Here is a 9386-nt window from a genome sequence, read left to right on the forward strand (position 1 = left end):
TTTGTGGCTGGTGCTGATATGGAGAACACTTTGTGGCTGGCGCTGATATGGAGAACACTTTGTGGCTGATGCTGTTATGGAGAACACTTTGTGGCTGGTGCTGATATGGAGAACACTTTGTGGCTGGCGCTGATATGGAGAACACTTTGTGGCTGGTGCTGTTATGTGGAACACTTTGTGGCTGGTGCTGATATGGAGAACACTTTGTGGCATGCGCTGATATGGAGAACACTTTGTAGCTGATGCTGATATGGAGAACACTTTGTTGCTGGTGCTGATATGGAGAACACTTTGTGGCTGATGCTGATATGGAGAACACTTTGTGGATGGTGTTGTTATGGAGAACACTTTGTGGATGGTGTTGTTATGGAGAACACTTTGTGGCTGGCGCTGTTATGGAGAACACTTTGTGGCTTGCGCTGATATGGAGAACACTTTGTGGCTGATGCTGATATGGAGAACACTTTGTGGCTGGCGCTGATATGAAGAACACTTTGTAGCTGATGCTGATATGGAGAACACTTTGGGGCTGACACTGTTATGGAGAACACTTTGTGGCTGATGCTGTTATGGAGAACACTTTGTGGCTGGTGCTGTTATGGAGAACACTTTGTAACTGGTGCTGATATGGAGAACACTTTGTGGCTGGTGCTGATATGGAGAACACTTTGTGGCATACGCTGTTATGGAGAACACTTTGTGGCTGGTGCTGATATGGAGAACACTTTGGGGCTGATGCTGATATGGAGAACACTTTGTGGCTGGTGCTGATATGGAGAACACTTTGGGGCTGATGCTGTTAAGGAGAACACTTTGGGGTTCGTGCTGATATGGAGAACACTTTTTGGCTGACACTGTTATGGAGAACACTTTGTAGCTGGTGCTGATATGGAGAACACTTTGTGGCTGGTGCTGATATGGAGAACACTTTGTGGCCACTGTCACACTAGCAGTATTTGGTCAGTATTTTAGCTCAGTATTTGTAAGCCAAAACCAGGAGTGGAATAATCAGAGGAAAAGTATAATAGAAACACGTCACCACTTCTGGATTTATCACCCACTCCTAGTTTTGGCTCACAAATACTGATGTAAAACACTGACCAAATACTGACAGTGTGACCATGGCCTGTGGCTGATGCTGTTTTGAAGAGCACTTTGTGGCTGATGCTGATATGGAGAACACTTTATGGCCCGTACTGTTATGGTAAATGGTGGCTCTGTATAATTTCTATCAGTTTTATCCCGACTACTCCTGTACAGGGTATTCCCATCTGAGATATTCATAGAAAGTGTCATAAATGTTTAATAAACTTGGCCATTCAGAAAACAGGGGACGAGGTAGTTTTACACTTTATAGTGTTACAACCTGATAATATGGCTCTTGAAATGTTATCTACCCTGATCTACTTCTCCACTACGGTTATTATGGCCAAGCTGAACCTCCATGGACAATCACACTTCAAAATGAATTTTTCATCACGAAAACAATCATTGATTAAATTAGGTTTTGAAGGTAAATGCATTTTTTAAAACTGTTTTTTTCCCCCATATCACCCTTAGCATCTTCATTAAAAAAGATTCAGAAATGTTAACATTTTCAAACTGACCACTGTGACTAAAATAAGGCTTATTATCTCTTTCCAGCAGCAATAGACTAGCTATTACACTATGGGCTTTTATACAAGTATTTTCTGGGCATAGGTCATTGTGAAGGGAGGGGAAGGAGGTAAGCTGTGATGTCCTCTATAGTGAAGTGTGGATCCGGTGTTATCTACTGTGTAGAGACGTGTTACTTTTCATTAAATACTGTCTGTGATGATAATTAAACTGCTGAAAAGTCAGAAATTGTGAGTCTAATATTAGGCCTAGTGGTCAGTATGAACATTGTAAGATTTCTTATTTTTTTAATAAAAAAAACAGTCATATGGAAAATTTTAAAAAAGTATATAAAACTTTTAAAGAATATAATGAACCTTTATTTACAGTACTTTAACCATGATTTTGCAGCTGGCATCGGATTACTTGAATGACACATTGTCTTCTATGTTATCAAAGTCCTAAATGGGCCCTTTGCTGTCCAAATTCTCATCATAATGAACGTTTTCTCCTGTTTTGGAGGAGGAAGGGCCCCCTTACCTCTAGAGCCCCTGTACGGCTGCACAATATGCACCAATGATATGTCCGCCCGTGTATCTGCGGGTAACATGAGTAAGTAGTAAAACAACCTCAACCCTAGTTACCTCATGTGTGCCCATTTTAGGGAGATGAATAATTCCTTAAAGGGGTTTCTTTTTTTAAGAATACAAAGGATAGGTATTAATTAATCACTGAGGGCCCCACTGATGGGACCCCCACTTCTATCTCTGTCAGCCCCATAGTCTTTCAGTTGCGCAGCATAGCCTATGCTCATCCACCATTCCATGGAAACATGGCCACCCGGGACCCTCGTTCTTGTGATTGAAGAGGGTCCCAGTGGTGTGACGTCCCCTCAGCCATCGATCTCGTGGATAAATGATAAATGTTAGTGAAAACCTCTACAGACACCTTTATAATACTTCTGTATTATATGTTTCTGGACCTTAATAATACTATATTTGTCCAGAAAGACCTCTATACTCCTGAGTTTCTGAAACTGCCGAAAAGAAAAATTGTTCCTGTTGCCCATAGCAACCAAGCACAGTGCAGTTTTCATTCTGAACTCCATCCTTGAACAATGAAAGCTGAGCTGTGATTGGTTGTTATGGGCAACAAAGACAGTTTGTTCTCACAGTTCCCTTGTGATATAAAAAGGTTTTTGGTCAACAAAGAGGTGGTAATAATTTACCCATAACACACTGTATTAAGGGGGGATTCAAAGCCATAACGTTCTAATTTTGTGGAAATTTACCCTTTAAGAAGTAGCTGTCACTAGGTCAAGATCGGTCAGTTTTTGTACTTCTTTTATTCCCACTGTTCCATTAAGCGTTTTGCTTTTTCTCTTGTTTAAATCCTCGATACGGTTCCAGAGATATGGGCTTTTCATTTACAGCTAATTTGCATGGTCTTTATCGTGGGGGCGTGGCTCACACAGGGTAATTATGCAGAGCAGCTTAAAGACATGCCCCAGAGGATCCCGTGAGCCACGCCCCCTTCTAAATACCAGGGAAAAATTGCATTACATAAAAAGGCTCATATCTCAGGAACCGTATGGCTGATTTAAAAAAGACAAAAAGTGGATTACTCAGGGGAGCAGCAGGAATAAAAAAAAGAGCAAAAACTGGTCACTTTTAACTTTGTGACCGGTTCTCTTTAAAGGGCTCTTGAGTTTAACGGATCGATTTAGGTACTAATCATCTACACATCTCAAGGCCTTTATACGCATTAAATGAAATTCAGCCAATTTTGCCAAAAAAGTCTGACCATCTGATGTATTTGTGGGCCTGCAGACTCTCTGCTAACAGCTTTTGGAGGGGGGAAGGATCGAACATATTCGAATTTCAACGTCTGAGCCTTTTGTTTTCAGGGAAGACATAAACTGCCAGTGTTTTTTTTTTCTCTCTCCCCATTGAGAACACATGAGTCGAGCGCTGATGTGTAGGGAGGAAGTGGATGAGATAGTCTTTTGCCAAACGACAGTTATGGCCAGCTTTAGATTAATAGTCTCCAATCTGTCCCCCTTTGGCCATCAAGGTATGCTGGGAGTTGTAGTTCAGCAAAAGGTTGATGGAGAGAGACTATATATATATATATATATATATATATATATATATATATATATATATATATATATAAAAGTAATTTATATGGGAAGAAAAAGAAAACTCTTGACATTCAGGCAATGCTAATAATGGAGGCAGGTTCTCCGGCATTCTCCCCCACACTCCTTCAGTTCGTCCCTTTAAGTCTCCCAGTCCCTGATTTTTTGACTGCATAGTCTTAGAGGTAGCAGCGCCTCCCACGCACACTCTGTGCTGCATGAGTCAGGCTGGAGCAGCCGTCAGGGACAACAGCCTCTCTACCAGATCATGTCAAAATCTGACAGCATCCTATGGCAACAGACCCACACAATCACAAAAAATAAAAAAATCCCAACATTTACCAGAACCCCCTCCGCTGCTCGCTGTGTCAAACCCAAGACACAAAACCATACAAACGTGTGACTAAGCCACCGACATTTGGATCAGAACCAACCATGGGACCACGCTGCAAAAATTAGAATCCTCATAGATGTAGCAGAGCTGGAGCTGTTTATAAACTCATCCGAGCAAAAATTAACTCAGTTACATTTTTACATGGGACTGCAAGTTATATATTTTTTTCTATAACGCAGATGATCCACAGCGCTCAATGGCAAATTTGTCGTTCCTGTGAGCAAAACTGAGATCAGTTTGATTTTACATGGGACTGCAAACCATCTTTCTTCTATAAGGCAGATTCAGACTTCTCAATGCTAAATTCGACTCTCATCTGACCAATGTTGAAATCAGTATGATTTTACGTGGGACTGCAAATTAACCCTCCAGATCATTTTCCTCCTATAATAACGCAGATTCACACTTCTCAATGCTAAATTAGTCTCGCATCAGAGCAATGTTGAAATCAGTTTGATTTTTTTTTTTTTTACATAGGACTGCGATGACAAATCCATCTCTGCTACATCGCTATTTAGAAGCAGAAAATAATTATCTCCCGTATCCCCCAGTGCATTTTTGGACCTTTTTCCTTTAGTTTGTTGCATAGAACAAAACTATAGTTTCCTAAAATTCTACATTTCAATTTGGCAACAAACCGTTAAGTAGACGACGTAAAATGACCCCCGAGAGCCCAGAACGTCCTTTTCCCCCAAAAAACCACCAAGTGCTACAGCTGCTAACCTAAATCAATCACTCCAAAAAAAGGATCGGTAGGGATTCGACTCAATTAACCCTTCGCTGCCAGCGACACACGATAGACACATAGGATAACATCTCACCTCTACATCCGCACAAGGATTCCTGGTCCTCCGCTCCGATCCTCCACAATAATACATCCCACCATTAATCCCTGCCCACCTGTAACCTACGGACCAGCCTTCTATTAACCCTTCTAGCCATACATCCATAGATCTATCCAGAGCGCAGATTAAGGCACATGTAGCAGAGCTGAATGTGTCATTTACCTTTTTGGACCTATCTCTAAATTAATTAGCAGTCCTATGTAAAATATACAGTATATTATGTGCATGTGTGACCAATCCAGCTCTGCTGCATCTGCACATAGAAAATCGTGTTGATCAATGCGGGAACGTTTTACCTAAGAGGGTCCTCATCCCATTTATTGCTTTTCTAAAGGAGCTTTGATTCATTAACGATATCTGCAGAGCATCGCTCACCTATACGCCTCTTAAGAGAGATGCTGAGGGCAGAATTATATAGTGCAGGACATTGTTACTACTTCATTGACTGCAGAGCATCGCTCTTCTAGGATGACTGCAGAGCATCGCTCTTCTAGGATGACTGCAGAGCATCGCTCTTCTAGGATGATAGGACGACTGAAGAGCATCGCTCTTCTAGGATGACTGCAGAGCATCGCTCTTCTAGGACGACTGCAGAACATCTCTCTTCTAGGACGACTGAAGAGCATCGTTCTTCTAGGATGACTGCAGAGCATCGCTCTTCTAGGATGACTGCAGAGCATCGCTCTTCTAGGATGACTGCAGAGCATCGCTCTTCTAGGATGACTGCAGAGTGTCGCTCTTCTAGGACGACTGCAGAACATCTCTCTTCTAGGATGACTGCAGAGTGTCGCTCTTCTAGGATGACTGCAGAACATTGCTCTTCTAGGATGACTGCAGAGCATTGCTCTTCTAGGATGACTGCAGAGCATCTCTCTTCAAGGATGACTGCAGAGCATTGCTCTTCTAGGATGACTGCAGAGGATCGATTTTCTAGGATGACTGCAGAGCATCGCTCTTCTAGGACGACTGCAGAGCATCGCTCTTCTAGGATGATAGGATGACTGCAGAGCGTCGCTCTTCTATGATTACTGCAGAGCATCTCTCTTCTAGGACGACTGCAGAGCATCGCTCTTCTAGGATGACTGCAGAGCGTCGGTCTTCTAGGACGATTGCAGAGCATCGCTCTTCTAGGATAATACGATGACTGCAGAGCGTCGCTCTTCTATGATTACTGCAGAGCATCGCTCTTCTAGGATCACTGCAGAGCATCGCTCTTCTAGGACGACTGTAGAGCATCGGTCTTCTAGGACAACTGCAGAGCATCTCTCTTCTAGGATGACTGCAGAGCGTCGCTCTTCTAGGACAACTGCAGAGCATCGCTCTTCTAGGATGACTGCAGAGCATTGCTCTTCTAGGATGACTGCAGAACATTGCTCTTCTAGGATGACTGCAGAGCATTGCTCTTCTAGGATGACTGCAGAGCATCTCTCTTCAAGGATGACTGCAGAGCATTGCTCTTCTAGGATGACTGCAGAGCATCGATTTTCTAGGATGACTGCAGAGCATCGCTCTTCTAGGACGACTGCAGAGCATCGCTCTTCTAGGATGATAGGATGACTGCAGAGCGTCGCTCTTCTATGATTACTGCAGAGCATCTCTCTTCTAGGACGACTGCAGAGCATCGCTCTTCTAGGATGACTGCAGAGCGTCGGTCTTCTAGGACGATTGCAGAGCATCGCTCTTCTAGGATAATACGATGACTGCAGAGCGTCGCTCTTCTATGATTACTGCAGAGCATCGCTCTTCTAGGATCACTGCAGAGCATCGCTCTTCTAGGACGACTGTAGAGCATCGGTCTTCTAGGACAACTGCAGAGCATCTCTCTTCTAGGATGACTGCAGAGCGTCGCTCTTCTAGGACAACTGCAGAGCATCGCTCTTCTAGGATGACTGCAGAGCATTGCTCTTCTAGGATGATAGGATGACTGCAGAGCGTCGCTCTTCTAGGATGACTGCAGAGCATTAACCTACAAGACTTTTAAGGCCCGCTCCCTCGAATCAATATAGAGTCGCCCCTAAAAGGTCTAAACCTTTACAAGTTGTCAAATTCTTTTTCTCAAGTCTTGAACCCAGATAATTCTTCTGCCTCCTACCTGCAGAGCGTTGCTTCTTTCTGCTTCCTTACTGAAAATTGCTGCCTAAATAGTACCCCCCCAACAATTTCTCGCAAAACTTTTCCCCCCTATTTCTGCAGAGTATCATCTTCTTTTCTCTAAACTATCACCCTCACAAAAGACACCAGAAAGGCTCGTTCACTCCTCCCCCAGGTGATGGAGGTCTCCCTTGGCCAAGTACAAGTCTGCAGACTATCGCTCCTTTACGATCCATCCGTTAGGACCACCATTGCCCCTTCCCAGCAATAATGCCCCCTACACTCACCTGTATAGTCCACCAGTCTGAGGCCTGACCTGTAGCTTACAGCACTCGATTATCCACTGACAGCAGAGACTAGTAGCCAAATTGGCAAGGAACGGAAGGCTGGGATAGAATGCACTCGTTCCTCTTATTGGCTCCGGGAAAAAAAAGGCAGAATTTACATAAAACTCCATCTGACTCCCACACGCTTTGATTTTCCTATCCTCCCTCACACACTCGCTGCAGGAGCCTTATTTCTCCCCCCTTTTTTATGTACGTAGTTTTCCAACGATCAGAAAATCTTCCTCCATATTATTTTATAAAGTCACAGGCACACACATATACATACAGGCTCCTGAAAAAAAAAAGTAAGGAAATTGGCCCCAAAAAGAAGAATGGGCACCACCAAATATGACACTGCCGCACTCTTAGGCTGTGTGCCCACGTTCAGGATTTTTAGCATTTTTTTTAGCGTTTTTTCATTGGTTTTCCGCTGCAAAAACGCTAAAAAAAGCTTACATTAAGCATCCCATTATTAGAATGCAATCCGCAATTTTTGTACCCATGCTGCGTTTTTTTTCCGGGAAAAAAAAACTCACGAAAAAAACGCAGTATGTTCATTAATTTTGCGGAAAATCTCCGGATTTGCCACTATATAGCAGTGGGAAGCTCCGAAAAAATCCGCAAGAAAAACGTGAAAAATCCGGGATAAAAATGAGAGCGGATTTCCTCCAGTCTTGATCAGGAAAATTCTGCGAACAATCTTGAACGTGGGCACACAGCCTTACAGTGCCTTGTGAAAGTATTCGGCCCCCTGGAACTTTTCAACCTTTTCCCACATATCATGCTTCAAACATAAAGATACCAAATGTAAATTTTTGGTGAAGAATCAACAAGTGGAACACAATTGTGAAGTTGAACAAAATTTATTGGTTATTTTACATTTTTGTGGAAATTCAAAAACTGAATAGTGGGGCGTGCAATATTATTCGGCCCCTTTACTTTCAGTGCAGCAAACTCACTCCAGAAGTTCATTGTGGATCTCTGAATGTTCCAATGTTGTCCTAAATGCCTAATGATGATAAATATAATCCACCTGTATGTAATCAAGTCTCCGTATAAATGCACCTGCTCTGTGATAGTCTCAGGGTTCTGTTTGAAGCACAGAGAGCATCATGAAGACCAAGGAACACAACAGGCATGTCCGTGATACTGTTGTGGAGAAGTTTAAAGCCGGATTTGGATACAAAATGATTTCCAAAACTTTAAACATCCCAAGGAGCACTGTGCAAGCAATCATATTGAAATGGAAGGAGTATCATACCACTGCCAATCTAACAAGACCAGGTCGTCCCTCTAAACTTTCATCTCAAACAAGGAGAAGACTGATCAGAGATGCAGCCAAGAGGCCCATGATCACTCTGGATGAACTGCAGAGATCTACAGCTGAGGTGGGACAGTCTGTCCATAGGACAACAATCAGTCATACACTGCACAAATCTGGCCTTTATGGAAGAGTGGCAAGAAGAAAGCCATTTCTCAAAGATATCCATAAAAAGTGTCATTTAAAGTTTACAACAAGCCACCTGGGAGACACACCAAACATGTGGAAGAAGGTGCTCTGGTCAGATGAAACAAAAATTGAACTGTTTGGCAACAATGCCAAACAATATGTTTGTCGTAAAGGGAACACAGCTCATCACCCTGAACACACCATCCCCACTGTCAAACATGGTGGTGGCAGCATTATTAGGGTTGAACAATTAATATAATGTTCAATTCTCTAGTTGCCTACTCCTGGCCTAATGGATATTGATCATGTGCACTAAAGAAATACACCAGACACAGTCAGCTGTAACTCTCCTTGATCAATGTGTGGCTCAGCTCCAAGAAGGAATTTATTAGTGAAACACAATGTTATATATCTCCTGTAAGGAGGCTCGGTTAGCTCTAAAATGGGAGTGATCGGATGTATTCCATTGGTTAGTGGGTTGGGCATGAGCAAGTCCATGGGTGGATCCATGAGGTCATCAGGGTGGGTTGGTCCGTGAGGTCAT

General features: G+C 43.0%; 1 protein-coding gene across 2 annotated transcripts in view; it reads right to left on the minus strand.

Annotated features, from left to right (window-relative positions):
* Positions 1–7488, minus strand: part of LZTS1 (leucine zipper tumor suppressor 1) — a 29022-nt gene extending 21534 nt beyond the window's left edge. Inside the window, exon 1 of one of the 2 annotated variants that reach the window (XM_077262135.1) lies at positions 7354–7488. The gene's annotated coding sequence lies outside the window, so the exon portion shown is untranslated. Of the gene's footprint in view, positions 1–4951; positions 5031–7353 lie in introns of those variants that run through there. The other variant, XM_077262134.1, reaches the window with a different exon arrangement.
* Between the last annotated feature and the right edge of the window lie 1898 nt (positions 7489–9386).

This window comes from Ranitomeya variabilis, chromosome 5 (assembly GCF_051348905.1).
Source record: "Ranitomeya variabilis isolate aRanVar5 chromosome 5, aRanVar5.hap1, whole genome shotgun sequence".
Lineage (NCBI taxonomy): Eukaryota > Metazoa > Chordata > Amphibia > Anura > Dendrobatidae > Ranitomeya > Ranitomeya variabilis.